Below are 19788 nucleotides of genomic sequence, written 5' to 3' on the forward strand. Positions count from 1 at the left end.
TCACTGTGTAAAACTGGCTGCTAGAGTAAAAGCTTTCCTTCCCCCCTCTTTGTGCTCAGTAACTATTTTCTCTGTAAATTCCTCCCATCCTGCGACCCTCCACCCTTTCCATGAGCAAGCCTCTTGTAACAAATTCCTGTGTTAAAGGAACAGCTTCCTTTACTAACTCCTCCCCCACTTCCTTTGTGCAACTAAAAGCTCTATAGAAACATGCCACGTGTAGTAAAATGGAGCTGGAATGGGGCTGGGATATAAAGAATTGACATGTGATGATGCTGGGGTCACGCTCAGTAGGGTGGGTTTAGACAAGACCCCTTAGACTGTTAACCAATTGATGAATGTATACTGAATGTTAACTGTGACTCTGTACATGACGTATTTCTGCTTTAAAAGGGAATTGCACCCCCTGCAATAAAGGCCACTCTGGAGTTCTTCATAAACCTGCAATGTGTCCGGTGTGATTTACTTCCAGAAGACATGCGCACAATCAATTTAGAAAGGAGTAGATAGACAATTAATCAAAGTTTTCTTTGATCTAAATCAATAAGTACTTTTAAACCTTTTTATTAATTACATTTCTGTTAAATGTATTTTGGAAATTACCCAATTATCCACTTCAGACAAGGCAAACAAAGCCAGGGCAAACTTTGCCAACGAAGAAGAGAAATAGAAACATTGTTTAATTTCTCTTTTCTCTGTATGCTTCTTTTCTATGCTGAATGCCAAGTGCAAAGTGCACAACTTATAAGAAGTGCTGGCTCTGCCCTTGATCTGCCTCCTTGACTGCCTCAGACAATCCTATGCTTACCTATGTGGAAGCAATGTGATTGGCTTTGCTAAACACTTCTGATGATGTCAGCCAAGCAGGCAGATCAAGGTCAGAGCCAACAGCAGCAGTCTGGAATAAAATAAGATTTTGCTATGTTTAGGCGAGCAAGGACGGGCCATGGGGTCTGGATGGTGGTTTTAACACTATAGTATCAGGAATACATGTTTGCTGACCGTATAGTGTTCCTTTAAAAATGCATGTAAATTATCCATTTGCTTTGTAGTGTCACTTTAAATATTTACAAGCATTAGTTTTCTATTCTAATCAAACTGCTAATTGTGTAAATCTAGGGTGGTGAATTGTTTTGCTGATTATCTGGTAATTGCATAATTGTATCTTAGTTATAAGGAATTGTACGGTTTCTTATTTATATGGTTTTGATGTGTTTAGAATAAATGCTGTGACCATACAAGCACACATTGCAACGCTTAGCGCTCATCAGTAATTTCATACATTATTTATGTACAGTAAATTGAGAAAGAACCACTTGTGTTTTTCTCATTACAGATTTACATTGGTTGGAGATACAATACTGGAATATTTGAGCTGATATCCTAACATACAATATGACTCTGGACTAACAGATGGACAAGAGGTAAGGTTAGAATATTTGCAATTAAAAAAAGGACATAATCTGCAAATTTTACACATTAAATATTTATCTATAAATTCCCAAGGAAGTCAAAGACTTTTTTTTATGGCTTTTCGCTAAACAATTAGTTGTGGTACGTTAACCATCCTTGCAATATTATGTTGAAAAATAGCTGAAATTGGACAATACCTCCAATTAAGCCACCTCTGCTCTTTAATTAATTTGACCTTCAACAGACGTTCTTTTTCTCCTTCACTGTGTGTACTCTAATAAAGTTTTTTTTCAGGAACGACTCTATCCATAAATTAAATATAAATGTGTTTCAGCAGGTATAAAAATTAAAACAAATCTAGATAAATCTTCAGAACAATGTACTGAGGTAGCTTAACCCCTTAAGGACACATGACATGTGTGACATGTCATGATTCCCTTTTATTCCAGAAGTTTGGTCCTTAAGGGGTTAAAGCAATGCTATTCCAGACTCAGTCCATATATTTATATTCATATATTGTGTCAGGAATAAAGTTTTGAGATTTTATACATCATCCAGGTATGAAGTATTCATATAGAGCTTGATTAATGGAGGCTATTTAAATCACAAGCCACAAACCTGCTTGAGTCTGGAGTAGCATTGCTTTTACTTTGCTGCTTTAATATATTGTGTTTGCAGATATATACAGGTGTATATTTTTTTTCATTAATTGATCTACCTTTATTCACCAGGATAGTAATGTGAAATATAAAAATTGTTGTGTTTGACTCTGGGTTTAGCTAGCGAAAAGCTTTACGTGTGAAAAGTGTGTGCTATTTCAATAGCAATTGACACTTTCATAAATGAACCTTGTTATATACCCACTGGCTGTCAATCAGACAGCCGGTCCTATTACTTCTTTGTTTGCTTCGTTCAGTGGAGATAACCTCAAGAGGCAGCAATTGCCCAGAGCACCTGCCTTGCAAATACTTTTCATCGAGCTGCATTGGGAAGTCTGTGATTGGACAGCTACAGAAAGTCTGGGCGGAGTTAGAAGGGGAGGGCTTGCAAAGGCTGCAGACGAGAGAGATTTGAAGGGTTTACAAGCTGTTTTTAGATATAACTCTGATGAAAATAAACAATAATTAAATGCATGCATGTTTTCATTTAGTGATATACCTACTAAACAGTTATTTTTATTATGTATTCCTAATGCTATAGTATTCTAGAACCTGCTCTCTGCAGCCTTTGTAAGCCCTCCCATTATCCCAGGCACACAAATGAAAACTACAACCAGAGGCTTCTCACTTAGAGTCTTCCGTGCTGGAGCTGTGTGTGCACACGCGAATGCATACGTGTTTGCATGCTGAAGTCCTTTATGTGTGTGGAGTGTTCCTTTAAATGTAATTGTTAATGTACACAGTAGTGCACTCTAAAAAGCACTTAGTGTTTTTTTAAATTTTTTATTTTCTTTTAATAATATCTCGTTTCACAGCATGCACTGTGTCTTTAACAGATATTTGTGGTCTGTGGCATGCACACTGTAGGTATTGTAGGTATACCTATTGTCCTGATGTCTGATATTTAATACAGCTGTTTGAGTTTTAAATAGCTTGTGGAACAGGGCCATGGATACAGGACCTCGTGTTGCATTGCGTCATGCATTTTTCATTAGTGGAAAATTTTATCTGTATACGATTTCAGAGCAGCGCCAACTATTGACTTGGAACTGCGCTACATACTTTCCAGAGCCAGGTCATGGGAAACTCTTATTTATGTGAATATCTGGCCTTAAATAAAACAAGATATATATTATTTTGTTATATTTGCACTGCATTCACAAAATTTCCTTGGGTGGCATAGAATCTTCATGCATAAACAAACCCTGTTGAGAGCTCGTTAGCTTACCCATGCTAGACAGAAACGTGTCTTTAATGTGGAGAGACATTCTATTGGATTACATTTATTTAATACTTTGCCTCACAATAGCACATGGTTTTGCCTTGATAAATTACCCTTCCATAACCATTTGAAAATGGTATAAAACAATAATGTAAGATGGCACCCAGGACCTCCAAACACAATAACGTCATTGAAGTTGTTATGATGCTAAATATCTGCACCAAAGTTTTAATATGATTATCATGGAAGTGCTGTTGTGCCAAGATGCCAAGTGGTAGTTCAAAAAAAATTATACCTCAGAAATATAAAACATCATGGCTCACCACTGCTGGGAAGAGTGAGGAGATGCAAATCACTACATGAAAAACTTCATAGTTAGCCTGGGTCAGTTATTTCAGGGTTTTTTTTAGCAGTGGGAAAGTTGACGACATTAACACTTACTACTTATTACCTATCGAGTGCTGACTACAATCCCAGCACAAGTTCTCTTAAAAAATAAAAGTGAAAAAAAATGTGTTTATACTACATTTTATGTCATACTTTCCTGGAACAGCCATAGTTTACAATGCAAATAACCTTAATCCCATGATGCTTTGCATTTGTACGGTGGAATGTGTGACGTGCCGTGCCGTGCCGTGCCCTCTTTTTATAAGCACATTATATAGTGTACTAGAGAAGATGTCTGCACCTTAGCCTGGACGTTTATTAGATATGTATGTTGTTTTTTAATTAATTAATTAATTTTCTTACCTGTTGGATGGATGTTTGAGAAACTGTCACAGTGAGAGGAATGATAGTTTCTCATTAATGTTTAAGTGGCCAACCCACCAACACACTCAACTCAGGTCATCTTGTTACATGGTAGGCTTAAATTAAAAAAGAAAAAAAAGTCAGATGGTAAAAGAAGAGCATTTGTCATCAATGTATTTAGTTATATCTTTGTATATGCTGGTACATAACTAGTGGCTCCTCTGGTGTACTTCCATACCTCCCAAGTATCCCTATTTAGGAGGGACAGTCCCTATTTCTTTTTTAATCACAAATCCCTCTGCCTGTCTTTTCTACCCTAAGGTCCCTCTTGTCTAGGAGTTCTATATTCCTAATGTGTTTGACTGTATAACAGCGCTCCTCAGCAATGATACTCTTAATAAGGTGTCTTTAAAGGAACACTATAGTCACCCAGACCACTTGATCTCATTGAAGTGGTCTGGGTGCAGTGTCGTTGTCCTTTTAATCCTGCAATGTAAAAATTTGCTGGTTTTTAACAACTGCAATGTTTACAATGCAGCATTAAATACACCTCTAGTGGTTGTCAGTATGATAGCCACTAGAGGCACTTCCACTGCACTGACAGAGTCGAACTTGGTCACGTGAGGTAGAAGCCCCATAGCAAAGCATTGGTTCAATGCTTTCCTATGGGGAAGCTTGAGTACGTGCACGGCACTCACTGCAAATGCGCATTAGGTCCCCAATACACCTCTATGAGGAGCATTGCATTGTAAATCTGCGGAGGAGGCCATGTCTCCTCAGTGACATCACTGGAGGCGGAAAGGTGAGCAGTGCCAAGGGCACGGCAATGGAAAAAGGCAAGTCAACCTTTAATATTTTTAATGCACCCCGTGAGGGGACCCAAATAGTAGCAGGGACTTATTCCTAACACTATAGTGTTCCTTTAACCCCTTAAGGACCAAACTTCTGGAATAAAAGGGAATCATGACATCTCACACATGTCATGTGTCCTTAAGGGGTTAAACTACAATAAAAGTGTTTCAATCGGAATTCAATCTGTGTAAATAATGTTCATCTTTCATGTTATAAATAATGTTTTAGTTTAAAAAAATATTGGTTAATTCATCTAAAATGTCTCACACCACTAAAGTTTAATTGCCCCTCTTTCTCTGTTTGAAGTGTTGGGAGGTATGTTATCCTGCGTGCCAACTTCCATTTTAACACCCCATACCCCACAAAACTGAATTGTACTGCAGAACAATGGGATCTAATATACAATTATCTCCGGCTATACACAAATGGAGTGATACTGTAATTATGCGAAATGCATTTTGATACATACCTATGGTACATGTTTATCATGATAACAATGTCTTGTTGAAATCATGAATTGTATTCGCTCTCGAAGTAGGAAAGATAAATCATGGTTAATTAGTCTCTGATATGTATTGCTTACATAAAAGCACTCAAAGTAATAAGGGAATAATTTTATATTTTTGTAGTAAGCATATTTCTAGATAATACTTGCCCTTCCTCTCCTCCCTTTTCACCTCTGTGTGTGCACCGTGCTGTCTGTTCTGCTGTTAGTGCACTGTAGGGAAGAGGGTAGTGAACAATGAGCATCTGGATGACATCACGAGGTGTTGAGATGCGGCAAGGGACAGGACTGCGGCTGAGCTAACATCTGCCGTGATTAGTCTCTTACAAGAGTGTGCTATATTGCTCTGTACATCACTGCGCGTCTCTCTGGCAGCCTCAGTTTGATTTACTAAACTTTTCTCTGCCAGGGAGGTCAGATCTACACTGCAAGTGCATTGAGAAGCTCAACATACAAGGTTAACCTTATATGTAATAGATGAAAAAAATAAAGAGAGAGTATTTTGTGTCTGACATTTTTGTCCTCTGCATGCATTGTGTGTAAAGGCACGGATGCATGTGTATGGGGGGCCAGAGAGGAGAGTGTATTTACAGAATTGTATGTATGTGGAGGGCCAGTGAGGGGGGTATGTGAAGGGCCACCGAGGGTGTGTGTACATGGAGGGCCAATGAGAGGGTTGTGTATGCCTTTAGAGGGCCAGTAAAGGGGGTGTATGCATATAGTGGGCCAGTGAAGGGGGTGTATGCATATGGAGGGCCAGTAAAGGGGGTGTATGCATATGGAGGACAGTGAAGGAGGTCTATGCATATAGAGGGCCAGTGAAGGGGGTGTATGCATATGGAGGGCCAGTAAAGGGGGTGTATGCATATGGAGGGCAGTGAAGGAGGTGTATGCATATAGAGGACCAGGGAAGTGGGTGTATGCATATAGAGGGCCAGTGAAGGGGGTGTATGCATATGGAGGGCCAGTGAAGGGGGTGTATGCATAGGGAGGACAGTGAAGGGGGTGTATGCATATGGAGGACAGTGAAGGGAGTGTATGCATATAGAGGGCACGTGAAGGGGGTGTATGCATATGGAGGACCAGTGAAGGGGGTGTATGCATATAGAGGGTCAGTGAAGGGGGTGTATGCATATGGAGGGCCAATGAAGGGGGTGTATGCATATAGTAGGCCAGTGAAGGGGGTGTATGCATATAGAGAGCCGGTGAAGGGGGTGTATGCATATATAGGGTCAGTGAAGGGGGTGTATGCATATAGAGGGCCAGTGAAGGGGGTGTATGCATATAGTAGGCCAGTGAAGGGGGTGTATGCATATATAGAGCCAGCGAAGGGGGTGTATGCATATAGAGGGCCGGTGAGGGGGTGTATGCATATAGAGGGCCGGTGAAGGTGGTGTATGCATATTGAGGGCAAGTGAAGGGGGTGTATGCATATGGAGGACCAGTGAAGGGGGTGTATGCATATAGAGGGCCGGTGAGGGGGTGTATGCATATAGAGGGCCGGTGAAGGTGGTGTATGCATATGGAGGGCAAGTGAAGGGGGTGTATGCATATGGAGGGCCGGTGAAGGGGGTGTATGCATATGGAGGGCAAGTGAATATGATGTATGTATATCTATACAAAAAGATAAGTCCTGCGCTCACTCCCATCACTACTAGGCCGGCAGTGATTGGAGTGAGCGCAGGACTTATCTTTTTGTATTTGTATTTACTTTGTATTACACAGCCTTGTTACAATGCTGCCGCCCATCCCATGTGTTCCCTATTAAGGGTTAATAAGTATATAGGGGTGTATATAAAAAATACCCCTCTGTCTCATTAGAGATATCTTTGCCAGAAGCTCAAGGAAGCAGGCTGAAGGGTCAGTGTAGGACCCGCTTTAGGGGGGTCTGCCTTGACGTTGGCAGGCGGGCATTCCCTCCAATGGCCATTGGAGCAACTAAATGACCTCCATTTGTCTAAATATACATAGGGATTAAGGAGAGAGCGCAGGTAACCTTTTCTTTTTTTCTTTTCTTTGGTATATATATATATATATATATATATATATATATATATATATAACCAGTGCACAAGGTTGTATGTATTTTTGGGTGAAGGGTAAGTGCTGACCTGAAGGGGAGGGTGTACATATGAACAAAAGGGGGTGTATATTACAAACTATTCCTTTCCCCATCTCTCTTCCCATGTCGGCATTTTTAAAATGTACCAGGATCCTGGGTTGTTGTGTGTGTATGTGAATATATTGGAGGTTTTATGGAAGTGTCACAGACAATTTTGAACTATATTGCTTTTTATATTTGCTTCAACACAAGAGATCTATCTATGGTTTTTTATCACTTTTCCTGTCACATAATTTAGCTTTCTTTTTTTTTATGCCACTTTACTTTTATCTGCATTTGGCGCTGAATAATCTCGGAAAATCAATTATGCTCTTTCTGTGGTTGTTAAATTCTGATCTCTCTTTTAATTTTCTTATTGACTGAGTACAATCTTGTGTGAGCATTTGTATATCGAATAGAATTCAGTTTATTTGCTCAAAATTAGCATTTTTGAAAATGAAACTGACAGTTTTTAGCTTATTAAAAGCAAATGCTGCCAAATCCCTTCATATTAGCAGGTTTACTATGCAAATATGAAAATATATTCAGCTAAGGTGGGCTGCGCTCCATTAATGTTTCGGGGCTTAACCCCTATATTGAAAATAGAAACAAAAGATTCAAAACTCTCCCACGCAAAATAGTTTTTGAGCATTTAGCTTGAGAAATGGTTACCAAGGGTAAATATGCACTTAACCAAATAGTAAAGAGAACAGGTGTTTATTATCAAAGCCTGTTGGCTAAACTCTGACTGATATATGGAAACCATGATAGTGGTACCCATTCAATATCTGGCTTTATTAATTTATTTGCCAATGTAGGGGGATTATCTAAATATCAGCGTACCATATTAAGTAGTGCAAATTATCGCACTGTTAAGATGCAAGTTAGGTGAGATGGTTTGGTATGTTAATTACCAGAATAATGTGGATATCAGTCTCCAATATGTGGGGACTTTCCACCAGAATATTCAGGTAATTATAATCATGGGCTGTAGTTATATATACACACACATCTAAACAGGAATGAGAACTGTTAATAGATCTGCAACAAATTAAATTAAAGGTGGACCTATTATACCTTTTAACACTACTCATAATAAGGTATAATAGGTCCACCTTTAATTTAATTTGTTTAATTTGCTGCAGCCCATGATTATACTTACCTGAATATTCTGGTGGAAAGTCCCCACATATTGGAGACAGATATCCACATTATTCTAGTAATTAACATACCAAACCATCTCACCTAACTTGCATTTTAACAGTGTGACAATTTGCACTACTTAAAGGACCACTATAGTGCCAGGAAAACAAACTCATTTTCCTGGCACTATAGTGTTAAAAGGTCCCCCCCACACCCTCATGGACGCCGGGCTGAAGGGGGAGGAAGGGGTTAAAATCTTACCTTTCTCCAGCGCCGGGCTTTCTCCATAGGCGCTGGGGACTCTCCTCCTCCTTCCGACGTCATCGGCTGAATGCGCATGCGGAGCAAGTGCCGCGCGCGCATTCAGTCAGTCCATAGGAAAGCATTTTCAATGCATTCCTATGGACGCTGGCGTCTTCTCACTGTGAAAATCACAGTGAGAAGCGCGGAAGCTCCTCTAGCAGCTGTCAGTGAGACAGCCACCAGAGGCTGGATTAACCCATGTGTAAACATAGCAGTTTCTCTGAAACTGCTATGTTTACAGCAAGCAGTGTTAACCCTAGATGGACCTGGCACCTAGACCACTTCATTGAGCTGAAGTGGTCTGGGTGCCTATAGTGGTCTTTTAATATGGTACCCTGATACTTAGATAATGCCCATACATTGGCAAATAAATTAATAAAGCCAGATATTGAAAGGGTACTACTATCGGGTTTCCATATATCAGTCAGAGGTTTAGCCAACAGGCTTTGATAATAAACACCTGCTCTCTTTACTATTTGGTTAAATGCATATTTACCATTGTTAACTATTTCTCCAGCTAAACGCTCACGCTCAAAAACTATTTCACGTGGGGGGCGTTTTGAATTGTTTGTTACTATGCAAATAGAGCATAGGGAGTGTGACAGAACCTGCCACTATGCAGAGACATTCACCTCGATTTCTCACTTAAGAGATAGTCACATCCCTGGTTTTCCCCCAATCCTTCACCACGCAGAGCCCCGAAGAGCGACATCACTCCAACCCACCTGATGAACTAGCCTCGCAGGGTAATCAGGGTAACCTTGATAATGTTGGGGCAGAACCCAACCTAGAATTTAACCAGCCTGCGTTCCAGTAGTGCCTGCTCTGATCGTGAAAGCCAACACAATTGCACACAATTGCTTGGAAGATGCCTCAAGTAAGCATTATGCACACAATTACATAATGCTGCACACAATTACTTGGAAGATGCCTCAAGTAAGCATTATGTCCCTGTGATGCTTCCTCCCTAAAAACTATTTGCCAGGGCTCGTATCATATTCACCAAAGGTTTGGACCTACCAAGGACATAGTAAAAGGTCCCATAGTCTTCTATTAGTCTGTCGCTTAGACACAAAGCCATTTCAAAATTCAGCATCATGTTTGCAAGTTAGATGATTGTTAATTTAAACACTTAGCCACCGCAATTATCAGCTAACTGCTTTGCAGTATCAGGAAACAACTTGTTACACTCACGGTACATGGAATTTTTGGCATGCATAAAATACTTTGAAAGGTGTCTGCACACTGTTTATTGAGATATAGTGGACTTGCCACCTAAAACAATGTAAATAACATTAACACTCTCTCCTATTCAAGTCCCCTACTTGATTTTTTCTTAATTTAATACTTGATTTTTTAATCTTTAAAAACTTGATGAAACCTTTTTTTTTTACTTTTATTTTTAATTTATATCACATAGGACATATACATAATTATTTTGTTCCTTTTTAAAAAAAAAAAAAAAATCATCTATTTTTTTTAGTGCTTTTATGTGGCTGGGCCCAACAACTGATTATTCTGACAAATGTAATATTTAATTATATTAATTCGGTCCTTTTTCAGTTTTTTAACATCACTAAATCGTTTTGTCAAAGCTACCTGAAGTTTGTGCTTTTTGTCGTTAAAAGAATGGAGTTGATTAAAGATATTTGTTTTCAAAGTTCAAGACTTGAGTTTTATAGTGCGACAGGTAAAATCGGAACAATTTATTTTGTCAATTTCCATTACGGACTATAGCTAAGCACTATAACCACCACAGTTCAGTGAATTTGACTTTGAGTGTTTCAACCTTTTTTATTTTTTATAAATCCAACACCTACCCATGGCATCCATAACCTGCCCTTTCCTTGTCCGAGTTGATAATCCTGAATTTGCACACTCACATTACCAATATCAACCCTGTCCAATGTGGATGCTAATGATTAGCTGAAAGCCCTGGGGTCAGGTTAGTCAGCTCCTTACTTAGGTTCTTATCTGTGAATGAAGTTCCTTCTAACATTTAGTTAAAATCTGTTCAAGACTTACTATATTTTTGTTATCCAAAATGTTTGAATTTTTTTTTTATTCCTATGTATTTTAGAACATCTTTGAATGTTGGCTTAGTTTCACAGAGTCCCAGATTTCTGTTAAAGTGGTCATTAGTGGTTAGATGTAATTGGAGATTGGAAATTTGCATTTAACTTTCAAATTATATTTAAAAGTAGTTATTACAGAGCAGCTTCAATTGTATTGCAGAATCGACCCTGCAATATTGTATTTCTCTCCTGACCCTTAAGATTTCTGCATTTAATAGCCATATACCTTGCAGAGTGTAGTGTGAAATAAATTACAAGGCCACAGTTAAACCTGTTTTGCAACTACGGTAATTTCCAGTTTTATAAAAAAAAAAAAAAAAATCCTATAAAATCCAAAGGAAATACTTGGAACCACTCACATACAATGTGGTCATCATAGTCTGATTCTGAGCACTGATTGTCCTGCGTATACATTAATAATCGGCAGTTCTACCGAGCCCTCTTACAGAAAAAAGATTGAATGCTCCTAATAGGGTATTTAAAGTTGCACCGCCACCTGTGGGGTCTTTACATTCTTTTTCAAATACCCCACACTTTGGGTGATGTGTCGACTTGCATGATGGCACCTGTGGGGGGGGAAGGGGGACATATACTTACCTGAAGCTATCTTTCATCTCCCACTTGTTCGCTTATGGCAAATGAAGCTACCAAGAAGACCCATTCCATATTCGCTGTACTCAAATATGAAATGAGCTTCCATGGGAGACCTTCCAGGACTGTGGGGTTCTCAGTAGATCATTTGCTGGGCGCACAATGAGATGACACAGGCATTTTGTGCATCACATAGGACAGGGGTCCTCAAACTCCGGCCCCCAAGATGTTGCTGAACTACATCTCCAATGATTCTTTGAATTACATAGCCAGAGAATCATGGGAGTTGTAGTTCAGCAACATCTGGGGGGCCGGAGTTTGAGGACCCCTGACATAGGATAACGCATTCTTTCCATTGGCCTTCGCATGGATGGTTGGTGGGGAATGGCAAAGTACTGCAATTGATGAAAGCCTTTTGCCATATTTTGCCCTAAATTGTGCCATACATACAGGCAGGACAAAGCCGTGTCTAATACCTAATCTAAGTTTAGATTATGTATATATTTTATGTTTTACAGAAATATAGGAATTTTATTGCGCTGACTGTACTTTATTTGACGTTAATAAGAATCATACATAGGTTTGTATACTTCCAGTGTATCAAATATATATTTGTGCTATGCACTAAGTAATATGCGTAGTTGTACACTAAGCTAATGAATACTTTATTAACTCTAAAGCTGAGAACAACCTATTGCAGTTATTTCCTATGTTAAAGGGATACTATAGTACCAGGAATACAAAGCTGTATTCCTGGCACTAGAGCTCCCTCTGCCTCCCTCCCAACCCCCCCGCCACCCCCTGGCTGAGTCCCGTAGCTTATTGTTGTAGGATGATAACCAGGAAGTTTTGATGAATGCAATTGTTTCCATCTATTGTATTGGATTCAAGGATCTTAATCTGGGAAACTTTGGTGATGTTTAATGATAACGTAGAATTTAAAAAGCCAATCCTGTACAGCTTTATATATGAACATCGGAGTACACTAAATAATAAGAATAGCCCTTGTTACATTAATATGAAATACCTACCTATTGTACAGCATACAATATATAAATGAAACCTCTCAAAATGTTGGGAAATGGGTAGCTCAGCTCACAGCTGTCCTGGATTCAAAAGGATAGTGTCGACTTAAGGCCCTCGACTCTCTGACCTGGATTTGATTTCTGGTGTCCCACTTTTGGGGACACTAGAGAAATGTCCCCAGTAAGTGCAGCATAATTAATAGCACTTCACAGCACAAACTGAGAGCAGAGCATTTAACCCATGTGAGAGAGTTTTCTGAGTAGGGATGGCCATTGCAATTGCTTGTAAGCCTTGTGTACATGTACGCTAGGATGACACGGACTTGTTTCGGGTGGGTGTTCTCTTTTTTTGGGCAGCTTAATGCCACTTCATGTCAAGCCCTCTCATGGCCCACACACACTCCACCTCTTGTCTACATCCATACCTCCCAATGTTGCGAATTCAGAGAAAAGACAATGTTAACATTACAGCCTAGGTATAACTCTACTGGCCACACCTCAGATGGCTGCTTGAGGTGCTTCCTGTGGCAGTGCTGCACAGTGTGACTGCCATTCAGTGTCTCCACCCTCTGCATGGAAACACTGCAATTTTTCTCATAGAGATTCAATAATTAAATGTATTCATATGAGGAGATGCTGATTGGCCAGGGCTGTGTTTGCCTTATGCTGGCTCTGCCCCTGAGCTGCCTTCTTGACAGTCTCGGCCAATCCAATGCTTTGACTTCTGATGATGTCAGCAAAGCAGGCAGATCAGGGGCAGAGACAGCAGCAGCCTGGAATAAAAGTAAGATTTTACTTTATTTACGGGACTGGGAGGGGAGGGAGGTGGTCTAGTGATTTTAACACTTGTGTTTATGACCCTAATGTTTAACTTCAATAATTAGAGGTGAGGTGAATTAGGATGCATTATTTTCAGCTTAGATCCAGGAGTTTAAACTGAATCCTGCATTATATATAAAGTGGGGTATGGATTCACAGAGGGGTGATGTATAAAAAAAAAAAAACACTGATTAAGGAAGAGTGTGGACTATAATTGTGCAATGTGCACACGTATGTTTTAGGAATAGGAGAATCCTCTGATGTTGCTATGGAAACATAATCAACTGTTCAAATGTGATTTTTGGTTCCATATCTTCCGTTCAACAGGGCACTTTAGCTATGATCTAAACACTGTGTGTAGGTTACCTGTACTTAGTAGCTTTTATAGACTGACTTCTGCTTAGCATAAATCTCAAATGTGAATGAGTTCAAAGCTTTTTCAGACCTATTGTAAGGGTGGATGCATATTACCGCACGCATTAGTACTCGGGTGAATTGACAGAACAGGACATAAACATGTCAGTCATTATTTCCTAATGAGTAACTGCTGTCCTAAATCTGAATTTCTTCTTCTGGATTTATCTTACCTGCTCCATTTTTATCATCTGCTGGCAACTATTACATGATAATAGTATTGTTGAGCTGTTTAAAGACAAGTATGAGGAAAGTCCTGTAAATATGTTTTTTCCTGCAAATCATTATTTATAAAATGCCAACATAACATAAAGCACTGTACAATGGATTGAGACCAATACATTTGACATACAGGAATGATTTGGGTGCTACTTCAGCTAGTTCAAAGTTCAGGTTAAATATGGATTAAATAAAAGGTTAAAGGTAAAAATCTGGCGCATATAGAAGTTGATTGATATCTCTAATAACATAGTTGTCGATGGTGTCAAAAGAAGGAGAAAGAACAGGAATTTGTGGATATTAATGACCTTTGGATTTAGCAGCAAGAAAGGTATGGGTAACCTTCTCAGTTAAATTTCTACAACGGAAACCAGAATCAATTAAGAGTCGAGTCAAGTTGAATGAGAGGAAAATAATCAGCCTAATATAAAAAATAAACGAACAAATTCTAACAGCTTGGGATCAAATAGGAATAGAATGATGAGCAAGGGTGTTGCTAGGTTCCAGAATTACCTGGGGTAGGAGCCCAAATGAAAACTCGATGACCCATATACTGACAGAGAGGTAGAGCTATGTCAGGACATATCCATGCCTTTTTATTCTATGTCCTCTTAACACATGAACAGCAAGTGGCTGAAGTTCTCCACGATCTCAATGAAAGCATAGCTGTAAACAAGCACACATTGCACAGACTGGTATTCAAGGCAATTAAACCAAGTTACCGAATAGACATGTGCAATTTGTTTTGACCCGTTTACATTTAAATGAATTTCAGCAATTTGGACATTCAGATGCTTCCGAATGTCCAAATTGCCGAATTTCAGAAGTGCCGAACCAAATTGCCGAAGTGCTTCGGATTTCTGAAAAGTGGCAAAACAAGAGAGGGAGGGAAAATTAAGGGAATGATGACAGGAATCTAACCCTAGCCCTACCCCTAACCCTACCTTTAACCCTTATCCCAACCTTCCTCTAACCCTACCCCTAATCCTACCTCTACACTGAACCCTAACCCTTACCCCAACCTTCATCTAACCCTACCCCTAACCCTTACCCCAACCTTCCTCTAACCCTTACCCTACCCCTAACCCTAGTAGTCCCGAATTTCGGAAGTGCCGAACCGAAGTGCCGAAGTGCCGAATTGCCGAAGACCTGAATTTCGGAAGTGCCAAACCGAACCAATTTTTTTGCCCATGCACATACCTATTACCTAATTAGTAGAGGAGTGTGCAGCATAGGTCTGGTCCCCAGCACTACTTCTTGACCGTCACCTAGGGGATATCAGCCACTCCTACTGATACTTTTTTTTAATTATTTTTTTTTAATAGGCACTGCATTAAGAAGCAGCTACCAGATTTGAAAATAAAAATAACAAAACACTAATATTCACCTGATCCCTTCACCAACTGCGGAGAGCTGGGTTAAAGAGCCCCACATCTGGGATCTGGGGCTTCAGCAACCAAAACCCCCGTTAGCACCATATATGGCGCATTGATGATTGATCATTGCATGTTGGAAGGGATTGGGGAAGATAAAATAAAAGAGAAATATTTTGTGTTAGGGATAAAAGAAGCGTTGAGGGCCCAGGTATGACTGGGGCAAAAAATGTGCCTAAACTTTCTCCTTGGTACCTGATGAGAGAAAATAATGTTTGTGGAAATGAAAAAAAGTTTGCCTAATATAGATAAAGTTGAGCTCTATAAATGGAATATTAATTTATAGTACAGTAATCAGACATCGAGCAAAATGGTGGTGATAGATGACTGCAATGCATAGATTTTAGTCCTAAATCCATTCATGATGCAAACGTTGTCCAAGGTGTAGTTTTCTGACTAACCATATCGATTTGCATTAATTATGCCCTTTACCCATTTGACTCAACTATGCTTGAAGTTTAAAAAAAAAAATATATATATATATATATATATATATATATATATATAATGTGGGGATATTTATGGGATAATAATTTGTAGACAGAGAGAATTGCCCACGATTTTAAATTCTCAGATCCCTAAGAACGTTTATCGTTATAAGTGAAAATGTAAACCATATAATTAAGTCACAGATTTGTTATAAAAATAGATAATTTATTTCTTAACAACTTAAATAATAATGAGTAACATGCATGATAATAATCAATGGAATTCCAGTATAACATGAATATGCAATACAATATGGTAATGATCAATGAATATGCAGTATAAAAATTGTATATATGCAATACAATAGGCAATTTACTTCCTGGTTAATACAACATTGAATCTACAAGCTGTCAAGACTGATTTACGATAGGCTTCACAGAGAGGGAATGTTTCACAGAGGGGAGAGAATTCTTCAGCGTGCAGCTTAAGATCGTAAAATAAACTTTCAGCTGGCAGTTTAGAAATAACCCTTGCAATGCTGGCTAGACCTCTTCTAGGGATTTAAGATCTACTCTTGTGTGATTTTAAATAAAAATAATATTTAAATAGTCAGTAACCACTCCTTGATCCATCCAATTAAGAAAATCTACATGCTATATAAGCAAAATTTGTCTAACAGATATTTTATCTTATATTAGAGCAATCAATACAGCATTGAATAATTTTCACGATATTCTAACTTGTGATATCTCACATAAATACATTAATGATTATATTAATCCCAGCTGCAGATGGGATGCGATAACCATATATATATTCCTTAGTAATTAAGATTTCTAAATACATGAAATCTGATCGTGAATTATTCAGTCATATATCATGCTATTAATTTTAATTAATTTTAATTAATTAATGGAAGCCAGTATATTTACCAGTTTAAGTAGATATTTTCTCATCAGATGTTCTCAGGTAGCTAAGTGTCATGGGTCTCTTTCTCTGCATGGAGTGTAAGAGTTTCTTGGTTACTCTGATCGCCCGATTCTGCCTGGATCTCTCTGAATCCCCAGAGTGTTGTAATGTTCTCTTTTTTTTCCTCCCTTTTCCTTCCCTTGTCTTAACTTTTTAAAGGGAAAATTCCTTAGGTGATAGCCAATCACAAATGTGGGGTGTGGTTCCCTTCTAGGTAACCATTTTAATATTTGGACTCTAGATGGCAGCCTTGTCCCACTACACATACCTATCCAGGAAGGAGTTCCTGGTGGCTATTTTGACGTCATCTACGTAATCTTTATGGTGGCTATAACTTATTTTATCCTATCAGATCAAAGGGTCTTTCTGAAATTTCTTCAGACTATGCGTCTCCATTTTCTGTAATAATTCCTAATATGACAGCCTGTAATACTACAGATGACCCCGAAATATAATGGGATCTTGTGTAATATCGAAAGTAAAACTTAATTATTTAATCTCCTCTGTCACCTACGTCTGGGAATAGAATTTATTATTCCATTAGTACCTAGACAGTCTCTTATCACTTTTGTTTATACAAGACATTCTTAGCTCTGGCTAAACGGTCAGTTTTAGAGAAAGGAAAGAAATTCTGTGTCTCTTTGTTAACTTGAAACTACAAAATGGAGTCTGGTCTGTTCAACAATGACTTCAGAATATACACTTTGTATTTCTATCATAGCACAAAATGTCTGCCGATATAAATACCCTGACAATAAATATATATACACATATATATATATATATATATATATATAGACCACTGAACTTTGTCAGTTTCTCATATATGACATATGTCTACTGCATATATATATATATATATATATATATATATATATATATATATATATATATATAAATAAAACAAAATTACTCCTGCACTCACGCTCCAACATCCCTTGATTACCGGGTGCCAGCCAAAAAACAGCTTTGATATCCAAAGTAAATCCAAATAGATGGCTGCACTCACGGTTTTAAAAGTCCAAAGTTTTTTGAAAAATGGTTAAAACATCAGCGATCAACGTTTCAGTCCTACTTGGAGGACTTTCATCAGGATCATAAAAGCACAATACCATACATACAAGTTTTATATACATGACATAATTAATCAAATTAAGAAAATTAAGAAAATTAGCTTACCCCCAGGTGAAAATTGCCGCGTACCCGGCGTCCCTCCTTGTCCAGTGCACATGTGCGAATAGGCTCCGCCCCCTTTAGTGACGTCATAACGTAATGACGTTGCCGTTCGTTGCCATAGCGACGCGGACACCTAATGCGTCGCTATGGAGACAAAGCAAAATGGCCTCAATAAGTTTACGTAATTTAGGGGAGCACCGTGCAAATAAAATTAATATGGATGATTAGTGCAACATAACAAGTTAAATAGTGTAGTATATAAGAAATGTGAGCAATGTCATATTTAAGTGGGAAGTGGAATGGTTCAAGTTTGGTAGAAATCTCAGCTTAAAGGAATATTTCAACAAAAGCAAGGCTACCATCACCACAGTCAACAATGAAATTAAGGATCAATTTCGGCTCAAATCAACCTTTGATCCATCGACCAACAAATCTTCAATCAAGACCTTTTTATCATTGACAAATAAGGAAGCACATACAACAATGTCTAAATCCATCCATAGGAGGCAAAATGTTACAAAATGGCAGAGACAACTTATCAAAATTCTGGCCGAGGACCAATCTATCATTATACGGGCTGCAGACAAGGGAGGCGGCATAGTCATAATGGATTACACGGACTACGCTGTGGAGCTAAAAAGCCAATTACAAGATACAAATACTTAACCTTTGGACCATGATCCCACGGTTACATTTCAACGCATCATTTATGATACACTCTCTACGGGTTTGAGAGCAGGCTTCATCGATATTGATTAATTTCAATTCCTCAATCAAACTAATCCACGCAGTCCTATTATCTACAGCATTCCGAAGATCCACAAGAATGCCCAAAAACCTCCGGGACGCCCAATAGTGTCTGCAATCAAAGGAATCCTGGAACCTCTAGCCAAATGGCTTGATTTTTTGTTTAAGGAGCCAATTGAACAACTGGAAACCTGTGTCAAGGACACACCGACATTACTGAGTAAAGTTAATGATATTAGATTTTTGAATTATCAACCGTTACTTATCACCATGGATGTGAAGAGTCTTTACACGGTGATTCCACATGAAGGAGGAGTAGAAGCCATGCGCCAAGTTCTCTCAGCTTCAACAGTGTATAGTGGGCCTCCTATTGAGTTCATTTTGGAAATTCTGGCACTAACTCTGTAAAAGAACTATTTACGCTTTAAGAACCAATGGTATTTACAGGTATCCGGTACATCAATGGGGGCAGCTATGGCCCCCATGTATGCTAACGCATACATGTGTATATATATATGAAAAACGGCACATTTTGGCTCCATACGGCCATCTAATACAGGGGTACTATCGCTATATAGATGACCTCCTAATTATATGGAAAGGTACAGCATCAGAAGCAAATACCATGGTGGAGGAACTCAACAAGCTACCAACACCCATCAGACTGACAGCACACATCAGTCCTGAGAGGGTTCAAGATTTGGACGTTGAATTATCTGTTGGGGTAGACAAGCTAGAATATAGCTTGTATACCAAGACGACAGATCGAAATACACTGTTACACACGCATAGTGCTCACCCTCAAACACTCATCAAGTCTCTTCCAAAAGCCCAGTATTTAAGGGTGATGAGAAACAACTCTAACGATATCACCAAAGAAAGACAGTTGTCAGAAATGACGGAGACATTTTTGGGACTTGGGTATCAGTGCTCCATTCTCGAC

The 19788-nt window shown here is 38.8% G+C and overlaps 1 protein-coding gene across 3 annotated transcripts in view; it reads left to right on the forward strand.

Moving 5' to 3' along the window:
* The window catches only part of CSGALNACT1 (chondroitin sulfate N-acetylgalactosaminyltransferase 1), a 369464-nt gene that overhangs the window by 212765 nt on the left and 136911 nt on the right, over positions 1–19788 (forward strand). For all 3 annotated transcript variants that reach the window (XM_063455808.1, XM_063455810.1, XM_063455809.1), the window contains one exon: positions 1337–1424. The gene's annotated coding sequence lies outside the window, so the exon portion shown is untranslated. The remainder of the gene's footprint in view (positions 1–1336; positions 1425–19788) is intronic.

The sequence above is a fragment of the Pelobates fuscus genome, chromosome 5 (genome assembly GCF_036172605.1).
Source record: "Pelobates fuscus isolate aPelFus1 chromosome 5, aPelFus1.pri, whole genome shotgun sequence".
NCBI classification, from domain to species: domain Eukaryota; kingdom Metazoa; phylum Chordata; class Amphibia; order Anura; family Pelobatidae; genus Pelobates; species Pelobates fuscus.